At 35.4% G+C, this 18,040-nt stretch overlaps 1 protein-coding gene across 6 annotated transcripts in view; it reads left to right on the forward strand.

The window, feature by feature from the left end:
* UCHL3 (ubiquitin C-terminal hydrolase L3) overlaps window positions 1–18,040 on the forward strand; it is a 56,411-nt gene that overhangs the window by 21,269 nt on the left and 17,102 nt on the right. The gene's annotated exons all lie outside the window — the stretch shown is intronic.

Genomic DNA, 18,040 nt, shown 5'->3' on the forward strand with positions numbered 1-18,040 from the left:
GGACAGAGCAAGACCCTGTCTCTATAAAAAATATATATATTGGTTGCTCTTGGCGCTACTTTCAAAGGTGTGGATTATTGTTTTTGACTAAGTTTATCCATACACAAACACATAAGAGGCCCGTCCAAATGTTTTTAACACCAGATTGGAAATTAATGAAATGCTGTTTTGTATTGCTTTATATGATCCTGAACATTTTCATAATCTTCACTATGCTTTGATTTTTTGTTTGCAAATTTATAGTGTTAAAATTGGTGATGAGGAGGATCAGCGTAAGTTTATTGTTAAGATATGAAGACAATTACTTGTAATAAAGCAATTAAATGCTTTAATACATATTCACTACAAAAAATATTTATTTTTGCCATACTTCTCTTGCCCCATTTTTGGAGTTTCATCCAAATTATGGATTTACATTTAAACTTCTTTTTAAATGATCTTCATGTCTCTTTTTTCAGACCCAACCGCCTTCATTCTTTCCAATCTTGGATGCCTGTTAGACATCATCTGAATGACCCCACTGTATTTTAGAATGCATTTTTATTTGTTTGAGCTTATTATCTGTATCTTAAACTTTTTCTTCCCTTTATTCTGTTTCTTACAATAGTTCCACCATACTTTTTCCCACTGTAATCTAGTACAAATTCGTTAACTTCTGATTTAGAAGATCTGCTTTTTATTTAGATTCTCAGTTTTTATTCCAGTTCTCATTCATTTTCACACACTTCTGCTGGATTCCCTTTCCTGAAATGTACCTGAATCAGTTGGCTGCTAAAATTTTTCTAGGGGTTTCCTAGTGCATAGAGCAGTAATTCTCAAGGTGGAGTGTAGATAGAAGTTAGGATTTTCTGGAGGGCTTTTTTACACTACTGTGTACTCCCATAAGAATTAATCTTTTCTGCTCCTTTCCCGTCTCCCACAGTTTAGAAACACTACTGGAGTGAGCCATATTTTTTATGTATATTATAACCCTAAAATATGTTGGCGTAAAAAAAAAATGTTTGAGAATTATTCCTCAAGCCTGTGCAGTCAGTTTCAGGCTCTTTAACCTAGCTGCATTCAAGGTTTTCCTAACCTTGTTTTTCTTGTCTTGTCTTTTCTTGCGTTGTCTTGTCTTGTCTTTTCTTGTCTTGTCTTTTCTTTTTCCTTCCTTCCTTCCTTCCTTTCTTTCTTTTCTTTCTTTCTTTCTCTATTTTAACTTGTCTTTCTAACTTTAATTATTTCTTTTTGGCCATCCCTTATTTCCTTATTTTATTATTGCTATTCTTCTTGCAGTACTCTCTTTCTGAAAATATTCTTTCCCTCAATCTCTTGCATTTCTTCTGTCCATTCTTCAAGACTCAGCTTAGTACGATCTTCAGCATGAAGCAGTTCCTGAATATATTTTATCCTTTATATGAACTCTTTATATGACTACTCCAATTATTTGCATTTTAGCTATTTCATATTCTCTTTCATTTTTTAAGATGTGCATTTTTTTTTTCCACATTTTAAAAACTCTAAAATTAGGATGTATCTTACAATTGATGTCATAGTTTACTTGGCGTTATTCCCGTCTTAGTGGTTCACAAAATGGTGGGTCACGTAACCAATGGCACCTTAGTATGATGAAGTATGGTATCTTGTCTCCCTTTCTGTGGCTCTTAGGCCTAGCATTGGCATCTGATTTATCTGTGCACGTTCCAAATTATCCAATACTGTTCCTTACACACAAGTACAACACATGTGTATTAATTAACCAGAATTAGCTCAGAACTGTCCTTGGTAGTGTAAGAAATAAAAAAAAGCAGGGGGTTAGGGGCGGCAAATCTTAGTTTTCTGTAGTCCCCTGAGTAAACAAAACATATCCATTAGCATTGTTTCCAAATAGGACAGCGTTAACATTTTGGAAAGGGTTCAATTCTTTTTTTGTGCGGGACTGTTTTGTGCACTCCAGGGTGGAATATACTGACCTCTAGTTGCCATATGTTAGTGTCTCCCAGTCAGTGAGAGAACAAAAACCTGTACGTTTCAAAATCCAGTTGTCATCTGGCTTTAAATCCCTGCATCAGGGACTTTTAATATTTTTCTGATCATCTCATTAAAGATTCATCTCCTGGCTGGGCGTGGGGGCTCATGCCTATAATCCCAGCACTTTGGGAGGTCAAGGCAGGCGGATCACCTGAGGTCAGGAGCTCAAGACTAGCCTGGCCAACATGGTGAGCCCCGTCTACTAAAAATACAAAAATCAGCCAGGCATGGTGGCATGTGCCTGTAATCCCAGCTATTCGGGAGGCTGAGGCAGGAGAATCGCTTGAACTCGGGAGGTGGAGGTTGCAGTGAGCCGATATCCCACCACGGCACTTCAGGCTGGGCAACAATAGCGAGACTCTGTCTCAGAAAAAAAAAAAAAGATTCATCTCCCATCTATGGGCTTAAGAGTGTTCAGCGTATTATTATTTTCATTGCTGTTTGTATTTCAGCCTACTGATTTTTTTGTCAGTTCCTACAAAATACCTAGGTCTTTGCTGTCTGTATTAGTTTGCTTGGGCATTCATCACAAATTATTACCAGGTGCCTTTAACATCAGAAATTTATTATCGCACAGTTCTTGGGGCTGGAAATCCAACAGCAAAGTGTCAGCATGGTTGGCTTCTACTGAGATGTCCCTTCCTGGCTTGTAGACTACCACCTTCTCACTGTAGCCTTACATGGCCTGTCCTGTGTATTCTTATGGAGGGGGCGTGGAGAGAGAGGGGAGAGAGAGATCAATCGATCTGATGTCTCTTCCTCTTCTTATAAGGATACCAGTCCTATTGGATTAGTGCCCCATTCTTATAACCTTACTTAACATTAACTACTTCCTTCAATGCCCTGTTTTCAAATGTAGTCACGTTGAAGGTTAGGGCTTCAACGTATGAATTTGGCAGGGGGGACACAATTCAGTCCATAACACCATCTTTGTGCTTTCTAACAACCCAGTACACTTCTGGGTATACTGCTTCTCTTTGCAGAGTTGGAGACTTCTCATCTTTCAGGTCTCACCTTAAAAGTCACTTTTCAGGCTGGGCGCGGTGGCTCATGCCTGTAATCCCAGCGCTTTGGGAGGCTGAGGCGGGCAGATCACAAGGTCAGGAGATCGAGGCCATCCTGGCTAACACAGTGAAACCCTATATCTACTAAAAATACAAAAAAACTAGCCGGGTGTGGTGGCGGGTGCCTGTAGTCCCAGCTACTCGGGAGGCTGAGGCAGGAGAATGACGTGAACCTGGGAGGCGGAGCTTGCAGTGAGCCGAGATTGTGCCACTGTACTCCAGCCTGGGAAACAGAGCGAGAGTCTGTCTCAAAAAAAAAAAAAAGTCACTTTTCAGAGAAGCCTTCTTTCATCACTGTTAAGTAGGTCCTTCTGTCTTATTTTTTATCATAAAATCCTGTTTATTTTCTTCCTGGCACTTTAAAATAGTCAATAATAAGTTTTTTCTTCCTCGTGTATATTTGTTTATTCTGCTAACTAGAATGTAAGTCCCATGAGGAAATAGGCCTTGTTTGTCTTGTTCACTTTGAATCCCCAAGACAAACTGGACATATATAGGCATGTATAAGAATTACATAGTTTGAAGGTAAGAGCACAGGATATAGGTTTGTATACTGACTCCACTGCTTATTAGCTTAGGCAGGATACTTTCTTCAGCACAAAATAGAAATAATGGCATTTACCATATGGGATTGTTGTGAAGATTAATGAGTTAATTATATAAACTGCTTAGAATAATACCTGGCATTTAATGGGCATTCAATAAATACTAGGCAGTAGTTTTATTTTACTAGGCATCCAGTAAAATGAATCTGAATGGCAGAAGATGAGGCTGAAGTAATAGGGTGAAGCCATATCAGGGGGGCTTGGATTTTATAGATGGAGAACCACCAAAGATGGTACATTTGCTTTTCAGCCTGTTGAGTTTAAGGTGAGTTTTTTTGGGTCATATGTGTAGGAGTCTAGAGCTCAGGTGAGATATCTGGAGCCTTTGGTATTTGGGTAGTAGTTAGAACCCTGAGAATTCTACAGAGGGAGAATAGTGGTAGACCAACAATAAATCCAACAATAAATAGTGGTAGGCATGTAGTTGTTGAAAGAGTAGGTAGCGGAAGAGGAGCCAATAATAATATAGTGTAATAACAAGTAGCATCATCACTGGCGTCATTGGTACTCTCTATCAGAACGTTTTCTTGGGAGTGGAGGAGGCAGGAGCCTTATTGCATGCTGAGATTTGTAGACTAAATGAAAAATCTGTGAGTTGAGTCACCAAAATACAGTAGTCTTTTCAGAAAATTGGCCATAGCATACTGCTCTAGAGTAATTGTTTACGTACTTTTCTGCATCCCACCGTGATTGTCTGGTAGATCAGTTAATACAGAAATCTGAACAGTAGCCCCACCTCACTTATGCTTCATTAACTTACACTGAAAGGTACTGCTTTCATCTTTCACTTAAAATTAAAAACATAAAAGAAGAACAATGGGATATGAGGAAACAATGAGGAAATTAAATTATTAGTGGCAGAGAGTGTTTTCTTTTTTTCCATTGATTTTCCACTTGCTACAACCACCATTTTGTACTTTATTCTAGATAGAATAAAATTAAGTGTTATTAGAGTTGCTACAGAAGTTTGATATGTGTCATTTAATTCCAGTACCAGCCCTATGAGGTATTACCATTGTCCTCTTGTCCCCCTTCTATAGATGAAGCAATTGAGGCACAGAAGGTTTTAGTTACTTGCCCCAAGGTCACATATCTGCTAAGTGGTAGAGCTAGAATTTGAGCTGAAACCGTCTGGCTGTAGAATCTAGTCCTAGTTCCTCTGTCCTCCTCCTGTCACCCCCACCTTCAAACAAACACTTTCTTTCTTTTTGTTTTTTTGAGATGTAGTCTTGCTTTGTCACCCAGGCTGGAGTGCAGTGGCATGATCTCTGCTCACTGCAATTTCTGCCTCCCGGGTTCAAGCGATTCCCCTGCCTCAGCCTCCCAAGTAGCTGGGACTACAGGTGTGTGCCACCACACCCAGCTAATTTTTGTATTTTCAGTAGAGACGGGATTTTGCCATGTTGGCTAGGCTGATCTTGAGTTCCTGGCTTCAGGTGGTCTGACTACCTCGGCCTCCCAAAGTGCTGGGATTACAGGTGTGAGCCACCGCGCCCAGCAAAACACTTTCAATAAAAGTTTGACAACTAATTTTGTAGCAGTTCTGTTAAGACCAGTGTTTTGTATTAGGCTTAATGTGACTATTTATATCCTAGCTTGGGATAGGAAACAGATTGTGTGAGAAATAGTAAATAGGTAGCTTTTCAGTTACTCCTGAATTTTATTTCTTTTTAATTTTTTATTTATTATTATTATTTTTTTGATGCAAAGTCTCGCTCTGTCGCCCAGGCTGGAGTGCAGTGGCGCGATCTCTGCTCACTGCAACCTCTGACTCCCAGGTTCAAGCAATTCTCCTGCCTCAGCCTCTCAAGTAGCTGGGACTACAGGCGTGTGCCACCACACCCAGCTAATTTTCTGTATTTTTAATAGAGACGGGGTTGCACAGTGTTAGCCAGGATGGTCTCGATCTCCTGACCTCGTGCCTCAGCCTCCCAAGTAGCTGGGACTACAGGTGCGTGCCACCACACCTAGCTATTTTTTGTATTTTTAGTAGAGACAGGGTTTCACAGTGTTAGCAAGGATGGTCTCGATGTCCTGACCTCGTGATCCACCCGCCTCGGCCTCCCAAAGTGTTGGGATTACAGTCATGAGCCACTGCGCCTGGCCCTGAATTTTATTTCTTTAAAGTGGGTTCATGATTGAGTTTTGAAGCACTGTGTAACAAAAATTAATAATAGACATATAAAGCTAAGCTTTCAATTGACTAATGTGTTGGTCGTGTGTGTTATGGTAATGTGTAGCCCTAAACGAAATACGGTTGAATGTTCTACTAGAAAAATTGTTACTGATTTTAAAATTAATATAACCTGATATATGCATGCCCAGTTAAGAAATTTAAAAATGAATGTATACAGTTGGCCCGCTGTAATGGTGGGTTCCTTACTTGTGGATTCAACCAACCACTTAATGAAAATATTTGAGGCTGGGCACAGTAGCTCAAGCCTGTAATGCCAGCACTTTGGGAGGCCAAGAAGGGAGGATCATGTGAGTCCAGGAGTTTGAGACCAGCCTGGGCAACATGGTGAGACCCTGTATGTACAAAAAAATTAGCTAGATGTGGTGGCATGCACCTGTAGTTCCAGCTACTCTGTAGTCCCAGCTACTTGGGAGGCTGAGATGGGAGGATGGCTTCAGCTCAGGAGGTCAAGACTGCAGTGAGCTGTGATCATGCTGCTGCACTCCAGCCTGGGTGACAGAGACTTTGTCTCAGACAAAAAAGAGAAAAAATATTTGGAAAAAAAAAGATGGTTGTGTCTGTACTGAATATATACAGACTTTTTTTCTTGTCATTATTCTCTAAACAATATAGCATAACAACAATTTATATAGCATTTACATTGTATTAGGTATTACAAGTAATCTAGAAATGATTTAAAGTATACAGGAGGAGGTACATAGGTTATATGCAAATACTACACTATTTTATATAAGGCTTGTGAGCATCTGTGGATTTTGGTATCTTCATGGGGGTCCTGAAACCAATAGTCCATGGGTATCGAGGGATGACTGTGTATTCACTCCAACTAAGACCTTTCAGAATAACTGTAGAATAATAAGATTGGCAGGAAGTTCCAAGTTCATCTGGTTTGGGCTTCCACTAAAGTGTCTAGTAGATTAGAAGATCTCCTTATTTTAAGGCTTTTCTATTCAGAAAAGATTCTAATAAGTGTTTTTAAAATTGTGAAGAAATATCAGTGATGTAATAGTGGAAACAGTCTGCAAGTCAAATGTGAAGGCAAGAAAGAAAAATCCAAAAGAGTATTTTATTTGCTTTCAGACCCTACTTTTACTTCATTGACACTTAACTAAAAAGTAATTCCTAAAATTTGTGATTTGTCCATATTAATTGAGGAGCCAGCCCAGATATGGGTAGAGATCACCTGATGATTTATTGTTTAACTTTTTGTAAAAAGAATAAGTTTGTTGTACTGCCCGGAACCCCCCCCCCCATGTAAATTAATAGTAATAATGAAAAATAACAGCAGTATTGTTTTCTGTTTTTAAATAAACATACCAGTATGGAAAAAATAGCAAAAGACACTTTTTGCATCTATGTATATTTGCTACCATTCTTTTTTTAGTACATTTTAAAAACAGTTGAGATCAAGCAATTTTGTTTGACTTTTTTCTTAACATATTACCATGAACATTTTTTTGTTTCATCAAAATTTCCTTATTAAAAAAACCTTTGCTGCTGTATACTATCATGTGAGTAAACCACAATTTGTTTTTCATTTCCTTAACTTTTGATGTTTAGATTATTTTTAGTTTTTCAAGTTAAAAATATAACTTAATTGAATATCTCTGTTTATCTAAGTATTCTTTCGGGTTCGTTCTTTAAGGTAGTTTCTTGTAGGTGGGATTACTGATTCAAAGGGATATTTTTATGATTCTTGTTAAATAATGTGAAGTTGTCTTTCTTTCATTTGTTCAATCAAATAACCTGTTTGAGCATCTACTGTACTAGGCACTGTGCTTATAATTGTACATACAAAGATAAGTGAGGCATAATTCGTGTCTTCAAAGATCTTTTACTTCAGTGGTGACTGCAGCTTTGAAAATCGCTTGCCAGTATTGAATTCCATTTCTAAATTTTTGCTTGTTTAATAGGGGGAAATAACATGTTTGATTGCTAATGATACTTAAAAGATCTTTAGTAAAAGTTTTTGAAGTTAATTTAAATCATAAAATATGTAATTAATTTACAATGAAATATTAATATGTAATCTATTTTGGTTAGTGTTGACCTATAAAAGAGGGATTATTTGACCACTGGGGTAAGCAGTGCATAATTTCTGATTTCAGTATGTCATCATAAATATATATACATAACTAAAGATACATGTGTGTGTTTCTGTGGGTGTGTATATTTTTAATTTAAGAAAATCCCCTGTTTAGAATCTACTTGGCTTTTTTTGGCCTAGCCAGTACAGACTGTCAGTGGCAGTAAGTAGTATAAAGTTTCATCTTCATTAGATGTATATGTATAGTTGCCTGGCTTCATTTTACTCTGAAGTATAGTTTTTAGTTATTTTTATTATTTTGGGATTACAAAGAGATAACAGAAATCATTCCAATAAGCCAAAAATGATTTACACACAAATTGAGGTGCTCACATATTTATTTCCCTCCATTTGGAATTTATTTCCTTCTTTACTTCCTTCACTTTGGAAGAATCTGAGGATATTAGGAAGAAGCTTAGTTCTTAAATAATATAAAATTTAAGTTGCTGGTTATCTTTTAAGAATCAGGCGGAAACAATACATGTATCATGTGGTTCAAGATGTAGAGTCCGGTTTTGTCAAAAGTCTGAAACTGCAACTTTCTGATCTTTGTTTTTCTTTACTTTTCATACCTCATTTTCTTTACTTCAACATGACTTAATCTTTTGGAGGCAATTTTATTTTATTTTATTTTTAAAACCAAAAATGCTCTGGGACTCCCTAGCTTGCCTCTGTCTCTCTTCTGTCTTTTTTTGTTTTTTTCTGAATATTCCCTGAATAGAGGCCTTCCCTTTCCACTTTTCTCTCCCTCCCTCTGTCTTCCCTTCTTTTTTTCTCTCCATTTCTCTCCTTTCCTCTCCCCTTCTTTCTTCTTTGCTGATCTCAGAATTTTAGAAATGGAGATATTAAATTATTACTTATTTTAAAGGAAAATTCTTAGACCGAACTTACCAGTTCACCCTTCCAGATATGACTAGATGAAACTCGTCTAAGAATGCTTTCAGCAATAAAAATAGAATTGATGTTGTGTTTGGTGATGGTGAAAGTTTTCTGTTAGTTTTGTTTTACATAACAACTTTACAGAGTAGAGGGTGATGTTAGGATATAAGATTTTTTTCATTTGTAATAAAGGAGAACTTTATTTGGGGCTACTCTCAAACTGTAAAGAAAATAATTTCTGGGAATTAGTTTGAAAAGTTTAACAATGGTAAGCTTAAGTTTAATGTAACATGTAGATGTACAGGTATTATATTAATAGATATTTCTAACATGGAGAATTATAAACTGAAGGGAGAAAACATAATTGTTAAACCAGTCAGGGAAAAAAGTCTTTTTAGAATATCTTGATGTCTGTGGGCATCTTGATTTATTAGGTGAGCAAAATGAAGAAACTTACCATTATCCAGATTTTCCATGGAATATGTAGTGGTATTTTGTGTATTTTGATATCTATCCCATATTTAACTTGTGACTTCTTTGCCAACTGAACATGGATACTCTGTAGGAAACTTTGCATCTTTTGCATGGATCTGGCTTTAATTTCCTTTTAAAAATTTGAACCTTAAATTTACTGTAATCCAATGTATTACACTGAAATTTACTAAAAAATCTACAGAAATCCATTTAGAATTAATTTATAATTTTGATTTTAAACTCATAAAGTTATACATGTATGTGTTCTCATGCATGCGCACACATGTCCTTACACATATGCGTACACACATTTATAATCTAATTTTCATAGCATTTGCCAGCTCTAGAGATATTCCCAATTATTTTCTTTTCCATGTGCCATATTTTAGACTCAGCAGTGTTGTCCTCTCCCTCTCCCTCTCCTCAAAATTGTTCGAGGTGCTCACCAGCTTTCAAGTATTCTCACCTTCTTAATTCTTACTCCTTTGAAAGTATGTCTGCCATATTATTATAATGATGGTTACCATTTTCTGAATTCATGTTATGGGGCAGGCTAACTAAGTGCTGTATGTACCCTAGTTTGATCCTCTCAACTCCGTAAGATAGCTGTTACCCCATTTTGCAGATGGGAAATCTAAGAAGTTGCTAATATATTCAAGGTCACACAGCTAGTGGGTACTCTTGTGCTCTTAAGGCAACAAAACATGTAGGTAATTCAAATTGCTGAAACTAAATAAAATGAGGTTTTTAAAATTTAAATTTTTGTTTTTGCCTTAAAAGCAAGGCTATTCACAGCTAGTAATTTAAGGCAAATATGTAATAAGTTACAAATAGTCATTCAGAGTTGTGCCGAATACTTTGTTCTTTTTTGCCTTTAACATCTAAGTCAGTTCTTATTCAGTACACTAGATTTTTTTTTTCCTATTAACAGGAAATCTTACCCATAAACCAGCCACAGTCTTTTGGTAATCATGTTAGGTATATTTTAGAAAACAGTAATTATTTTAACTATCTACCCACTAATGATCCCTTCATGTTCAAGAGATTACGTGGTTATAAGGATATTTTTCATAATAATAGTATGTCAATTTAAATGAGAAAATGCTTTGGCTGTAAACCAAAACCCATTTACTTTATTTTAGAATTTTAACATAATTTAGATTTAAGCATTTACAGTACCCACGAAACCAAACACTTAATTTCTTTTTTTTTTTTTTTCTTTGAGACAGGGTCCCATTCTGTTGCTCAGGCTGCAGTGCAGTGGCTCGATCTTGGCTCACTGCAGCCTTGATCTCCTGGGCTCAAACCATCCTTCCACCTCAGCCTCCCAAGTAGCTGAGACCACGGGCATGTACCATCACATCTGGCTAATTTTTTTTTTTTTTTTTTTTAGTAGGGATGGGGTCTCCCTATGTTACCCAGGCTGGTCTTGAACTCCTGGGCTCAAGTGATCTTTCTGCCCTGGCCTCCCAAAGTATTGGGATTGCAGGTGTGAGCCACTAGCAAAACACTTGACTTCTTAATAGAGGAGTACTCTTAGACAGACTCTCTGCTTTCTTTGAATTTTTTTTTTTTTTTAAGTCTGGATCATTTCTTTTTAGCCTTTACAGCATTTTGAATACATTGGTTATTTTATTTAAAAGTTTAAAGAGTAATTTATTCATTTTTTTTCCGTATAAAAAAGTGCATGCACACTAACTGTGAAGGAAAAGTAATTTGGCCTTTGAGGACCTAGGTGGTGATTGTTGTTGTTTTTTGAACTAGTTTTAAGTTTGACAACTACAAGGTAGATTTGAATTATATTCAGGAATTCAGATAGAAATAGTAATAGATGTGCCTTTATGAATCAGTCAAATTAGTTGACAATTGATGAGCGAGTGGCTTTGTGTGCAATGGAAAACAGTGAAATTGGAGCTGGGAGTCATGAGTCTGCCTCTGGCTTTCATACTCACTAGTTATGTGGCTTTGGGCAAGTCAAGTAGGTCCTTGTGCTTCTGAAAAAAACAAAACTGTCATGCTTATGGTCTGTATTCTCATAGCTCACTTTCTCTGTGTGTGTAAGTGAATGTGTGTGTCTGTGTATGTGTATGTGTTTAAACTCAGAGGGTTTCAATCAGAATTAATGCTTAAAAATCTCATGCAACAATTACTTATTAAATATCTTAGCATTCTTCCTGAAGAGTAAAACATTTAATCTGCTTTTTAAAATTTCTCAGGTTTCTGAAAAGCCTAGTCTAGGTTTTTTTGAACTATAATGAAGAGATGAGTTTATATTTCATGTAAAATGGTATATCTACAGTCACATTATACTGTTGCAGTGCCCACACAGTCAGCAGTGAGGGCACAGATTCACTGTTAATGTCCTGGCAAACATTGGTGTTGTTAATAGTTTTAATGAAATAAATAATTGTTAGTGATTTTGGACTCTTCACCAGAATGAAAAAACTGAGGAAGTGAGTTCTTTATTCAGACTCTCTAAAAAGTGAACTCTCTTTAAGACTCTTATGAAAGATTCAAAAATAAACTGTAGACATTTAATCTTTTCCAATTTGTATGGAAGACGATGCGAAAAATTAGCCATCTAGCTCAAGATTCAGCTCACAGTTTAAATTTTCATATTTGAAAGCAGAGCTAAAAATTAGGTTGCTTAAACAATTGCATTAACAGTTAATATTATAAAGATTTAAAAGTTGGTGTATGTGTCTTTAATCTTTGTAATTCTAAGAGGAAAGCCTATGAATTTTATGTTTCCATAATAGCACACTTTATTTCAAAGTCCTTCCATCTCTTGAAATGTTATTGCTTGAAAGTCTTTTTCTGAATTAGATCAACTCTTTGAAATTGAAAATATATATGATTACACTGTTATGTCTATATTATGAATTATCTCTGGAAATTATACATTTGGAGATATTTGTATAGTGTGTTCATTTAGCATTAGAAGGTAAAAATAAGTATGACTAGAGTAAAAATTTAGAATTATTGATTCTAATGTTTAACATTTTGACATACTTGTTAGAAACAATATTTAGTATGCTATCACAGGAGCAGTAAGGTAGTAGACAAAAGCTTTGCCTGACCCCAAGCATTACAAAGTAGTTAAATAAACAATTACAGTATATTGATATGCTATCCTATTTTGAATGTTGTAAAACATTAGCCACATACAAACACACACACACACACACAAGCTTTGATGTATGGGACTCATTTAACAGAGTGTACTTTTAGACTCATTATTCTTTTCTTATTCCTTCCTCTGTTATACAAGTTTTTATTAGAAAACATGATGCTCAGAAAGAAGGCTAAAATTACTAGTGTGATAACATTTGGGGAAAATTATTCTTTATCTTTAAAATAGAAATAATCATAATATGTACCTTATAGGATTATTGTGAAGATCTGTAGCATCTGTAGTTTAGAACATCTGGTAAAAGATAGTAAGCACTTGATATTAGCTATTATGGTTGTTGTTTTATAACATCATTTTGGATACCAATATTATTACTGTTGACTGATGCATATATAGATACTTGTGTGCACATTTTCACTAAAGCGTAATTGTAGAAAACCAGAAACAAACTAAAGGTGCAGTATTACATTTATGGTACATCTATTTAAGGAATAATATGTTGCCATGAAAAATGACGTAGAGATATACTTACTGAGATGAATAGAAGCCCAAAATTTATGGGTAATGAAACAAAATAGCTAAAAATTTTAACAAATTGCTTAAGGTCACAAGTAGGCTACCATAAGACTATAAAATGCCTGTAAACAGCCCTGAAGGGAGAGCTCATATCCACTCTTTGCAGACCTCAATGGGTGCTCATGAGGTTAAGTGGGGACAAGATGGGAGAGAATCTTTAAGTGCAGGCCTAGGGGAGGAGAGCAGCTGCTGCTGTAGGAAAGGCATGAAGCCTGGATTCTTCTCTCCTGTAGAACAAAGCCTAAAGACCTTGAGACAGAAAACCTTTCCTGGGGAAGGGAAGAGATAAAACCACCCCTTTTGCGGGAGGGGCAGGTTCTTCTACCACTGGAGGAAAGGACCCCTGAGAAAGTCTTGTCCTTGATATCCAGGGACAGAGGCTGATCTACGACAACAAAGAATGCCTCCACAAGCCCACCATTAGACTAGCAAGCACCAAGAAACAGGTCTCAAATGTGTGGGGATGGGTCAATAATATGGAGAGAGACCTTCTCTGAGGCATAGCCTCTGAGCAAAAGCCTAAAGCTGAGGGTGGAACAAGAGCATTGAAAAAGAAAACATCCTACAACCCAACTTCCACTTTAAGCACGAGGTTATGCCAGATAAATTTTAAACCAATGGTATTCTCAAGGTAATCATAGCAACAATAAAATCCAAACAGTTAAACTCTTGACTAGGTTGGCTTATCCCCATACACTAAGTCATAGCAGAAGATGAGACACGCCCATTTTTAGGCATACATATTATTTATTGCAGTCTCTATACTCCTAGAGAAGGTGTCTGGCTTTTAACCAAAAGTCATGAGAAAAAGCATTCAGCAGAGCTAGACTCAGATATGATCTAGATGTCAAACTATCAGACAGGGAATTTAAAATAATTAAAGGCTCAAGTGGAAAAGATGGAAAACATGTTCCATCACATAGGTAATATCAGCAGAATTGGAAACTATTAACATAAGAAAGAATCAAATGGAAATGCCAGTAATGAAAAATACAGTACTAGAGATGAAGAATGTCATTAACAGATTCACCAGTAGACTCAACAAAGTTGAGAAAAGAATCGGTGAATGTGAAGATAAATCACTGGAAATTACCCAAACTTACCCACAAAGGGGAAAAAAATAGTGGAAAAGAGGGGGAAAAACCACACAAAACAAACAGTACATGCAACAGCTGTGGGACAGTTTCAAGTGATGTAATATGTGAAAATGGAATCCCAGAAGGAGAAGAGAGATGGAAAGATATGATGGGGGTGGGAGTGGGTGAGGGGTGGGGCCTTGAGACAAAAAGTGTTTGAAGGGTAATGGCCAACTATTTTCCAAAAATAATTAAAGACATCAAACCACAGCTTCAGGAATCTCAGAGACACTAGGTAGGATGAATACCCTTATCCTCCAAAAAACAAACACACATATATACCTACTGAGACACATTAAAATTCAAAGATAAATGGAAAATGTTGCTGAAGAACAAAGATAAATGGAAAATGTTCAAGGCAGCCACATGAAAAAGACAGAGTAGATACTAAGAATTCATAAGGATTACAGCACACTCGTTACCAGAAGTTATGCAAGCCAGAACATATAGAATGATATTTTTGGAAAGCTAAGAGTTCAGTGGAACAAAAATATCTTTTAAAAATAAAAACTTTGAGACAGACAAAAACTGAGAGAGCTCATACCAGCTTACTTACACTACAAGAAATGTAAAGGAATTTCATTATGCTGAAACAGTACAATGCCAGACAGAAACTTGGAGCTATACAAAGATTTAGGAAGCATTGAAAATGGAACAAATGAAGGTAAGTATAAAATAAATTTTATTCTTGTTTTACATTTCTCTAAAAGATGATTAGGATTACTAAATCAAAGATAGCAACTATGTACTATAAATTTATAGCACATATAAAAATAAAATAATAGCACAAAGGAAGGGAGGGAGAAATTGGGTTAATACTGTTGTGAGGTTCTTATATATGTAGTGGTGTAATACTGTTTGAAGGTACTACATAACTAAAGATATATCTTGTAAATACTAGGGCAATTACTGAAAAGCTTAAAAAGTATAAACAAGAAGCCCGCAGTACAGATAAAATAGAATAATAAAAATAATGCAAAAAACAGAAAAGTAACAGAGCAGATGGAAAAAATAAAGAACTGACAATGTAGATTTAAGTCCAGCCATATAAAACATCACATGAAGTTAATGGAATGTCAGTATAAAGACTCAAATGCCTATAAACCCTCAAATTGAAAGAAAGATCAGTTTGGTAAAAAAGCAAGACACAATTATATGCTGTTTACAAGAAAGTCATTTTAAGAAACGTAAGAAGATAACAATCAAAAGGATGGGAAAAGATGAACTATACAAACACTAATGAAAAGAAAGCTGGAGTAGTTATATTGACATGAAGTTAAGTAGACTTCAGAACAAGGAATATTCCCAGTGATGAAGAAGGACATTACATAAGGATAAAGAGGTTATCTCACTAAGAAGACATAGCATACACGTAACAGAAAGTATGTGTATGCAGCTAACAAATAGAGCCTCTAAATGTATGAGGCAAACACTGTTAGAACTGAAAAGAGAAATAGACAAATTCACAATTATAGTTGGAGATGTCAACACTCAGAATCAATAAAACAAATAGACACAGAACATTACTAAAAAATTGAAGATTTGAACAACATTGACAAACAACTTGACCCTTTTGATATTTGTGGAACACTTCAGAAATTTGGAATACAACAGTTGAATATACAGTCTTCTCAAGTGCACATGGGATAGTTACCAGGATAGACCATATTCTGGATTAAAAAATCAACCTTAAATTTTTAAAAAAAATTTAAATTATACAAAGAATGTTTTCTATTCATAGTGGAGTTAAACTACAAATCAACAACAGAAAAATATCTGGAAAATCCCCCAAATATTTAGATATTAAATAGTACACTTCTAAATAACTCATGGATCAAAGAGGAATTCACAAGAGAAATTAGAAAACATTTTGAATTGATTGAAAAGAAATATACCAAAATTGACAGGATACAGCTAATGCAGGGGTTGGAGAGAAATCTATAGCATTAAATGTTTATAGTAGAAAAAAACAAACAGGGGTTAGAGGGAAACTATAGTATTACATGCTTATAGTAGAAAAGGGAAATGGCTTCAAGTCAGAGATCTAAGTTCTTACCTTAAGGTAGCAAAAAAAAAAAAAAAAAAGCAAATTAAATCCAAAGTGCATAAAAGGTAGAAATAACAAAGGTAAAAGCAGAAGTCAATGAAATTCATTACTGTAGTAGAGGTCCTAGCCAATATAGTAGGGCAAGTAAAGGAAATAAAGGGAATATTGTTTAAAAAGGAAGAAGTAAAGCAGTCTGTAATCACAGAGAGCATGACTTTTTAAATAGAAAATGATTTATTAAAAAATGGAGAAAGGCTTGATGTTTAAAGTATAAAAGATAAAGACTGTTAGAAATGTTCCAGGTTAAAAGATACTAAGGAGACATGATGAATAAATTTAATATCTGTGCTTAGATTAGATCCTGGGGGAAAATGCTATAAATTACACAACTAGACAACTGGCAAAATTAAAATATGGGAGATTAGGAGAAAGTATTATATCAATATAAAATTTTGAGGGTGATAACTGCACTGATATTAATGTAAGATAATTCCCTTAGTCCTAGGAAATACTGAACAATTTAGGATTAAAGGGCCATGATGTATGTAACTTATCTTCAAATGATTCAGGAAAAAAAGTTATGTAGAAAAAGGAAAAGAGTATAAGTGCAGATGATAAAGCAAATGGAGGTAAAATGTCATAGTCAAATCCGGGTGTTTCCTGTATTATGCTTGTTTTTGTAACTCTTTGTAAATTGGAAATTATTTTTTTAAAAAAAGTTTTCAAAAAGGTTCTTCAAAAATGACAAAAGAAGAGGGCCATCATACTTGAAGTTGGAAATCACATTTCTCACAGGTGTGTTTGGAGTAAGCAACCTTAAGGGATGAGGTAATGTCTTTGCCTCTGGAACAAAGAGCCTGTTTGCTTACTGCTTGCTATAAACCAGTGGTTTCCCCCAGCTCAGTGTTCCTCTCTTGTAACGCAGCCTATTCTTTTGCAACCATCCACCCTAGCTCTGTCTGTTGCTCTCATGTGAATTGGCACAAACGTATTGATGATCATGCTCCTTGCTGTGCTATAAGTAATACATTTTTTTTTCTCTGACCCAGGCATCTCATGCCTTTTGCCAATACCCATGAAAAAGTAAGAGGCTAACTTATTAAATTGAAAGAATAAACTCAAATTTCAGATCTGACAGATTACTCTTCTAAACATGTCTTCCTTATTTCTATTTCTGTTCTTTTCTCACACTGAATTCTTTGCCAAGAATATTTTCCCATTTCACCCATCCCAACTTTATATACTCTTTCAGTATACAATGCTGGTTTAGTAATATTTCCCTCTCTAGATTCTTAGAAATTTTTTTCTCCACTATTTATTAGTCACCTCTCCTTCTATCTATTCCTTTACATCATTTCCCCCTTTCATTCATTGCCTCTTTCTTCTTCCCCTATTCTTTCCTTCTCTCTTTCCTGTTATTTGAACATAATCAGATTGAATGTGACAAATTTCTTATTAAACTATGTCTATGAGAGAAGACATTATCATATACACTTTTTGTTCCCATATAGAATCAAGTATAGGATTCATTTATGTATTTTTGATTGACTGATTCTTATTATGAGCAGCTAAAATATTCAAACATATTTTTTAACCCCGCATCAGAATGATAGCTTTTTTTTTAAGGTTAGTATATTGTTTATTTAGATTGAAGGTACTAAGTAGGATTAGAGAATTTTCACAGTTGACAAGAGTTTTAAAAATCATTCGGAAAGTAAAACTCATTTTCCTTAAGAGAAATCTATTATGGTTGTTACGGTTAGCAAAATCTATTATCACCAAGCAAGGATTTATATTACCATTCTTTTTATTTCTTCTAACTATGATTGTAGT

The sequence above is a fragment of the Pongo abelii genome, chromosome 14 (genome assembly GCF_028885655.2).
Source record: "Pongo abelii isolate AG06213 chromosome 14, NHGRI_mPonAbe1-v2.0_pri, whole genome shotgun sequence".
NCBI classification, from domain to species: domain Eukaryota; kingdom Metazoa; phylum Chordata; class Mammalia; order Primates; family Hominidae; genus Pongo; species Pongo abelii.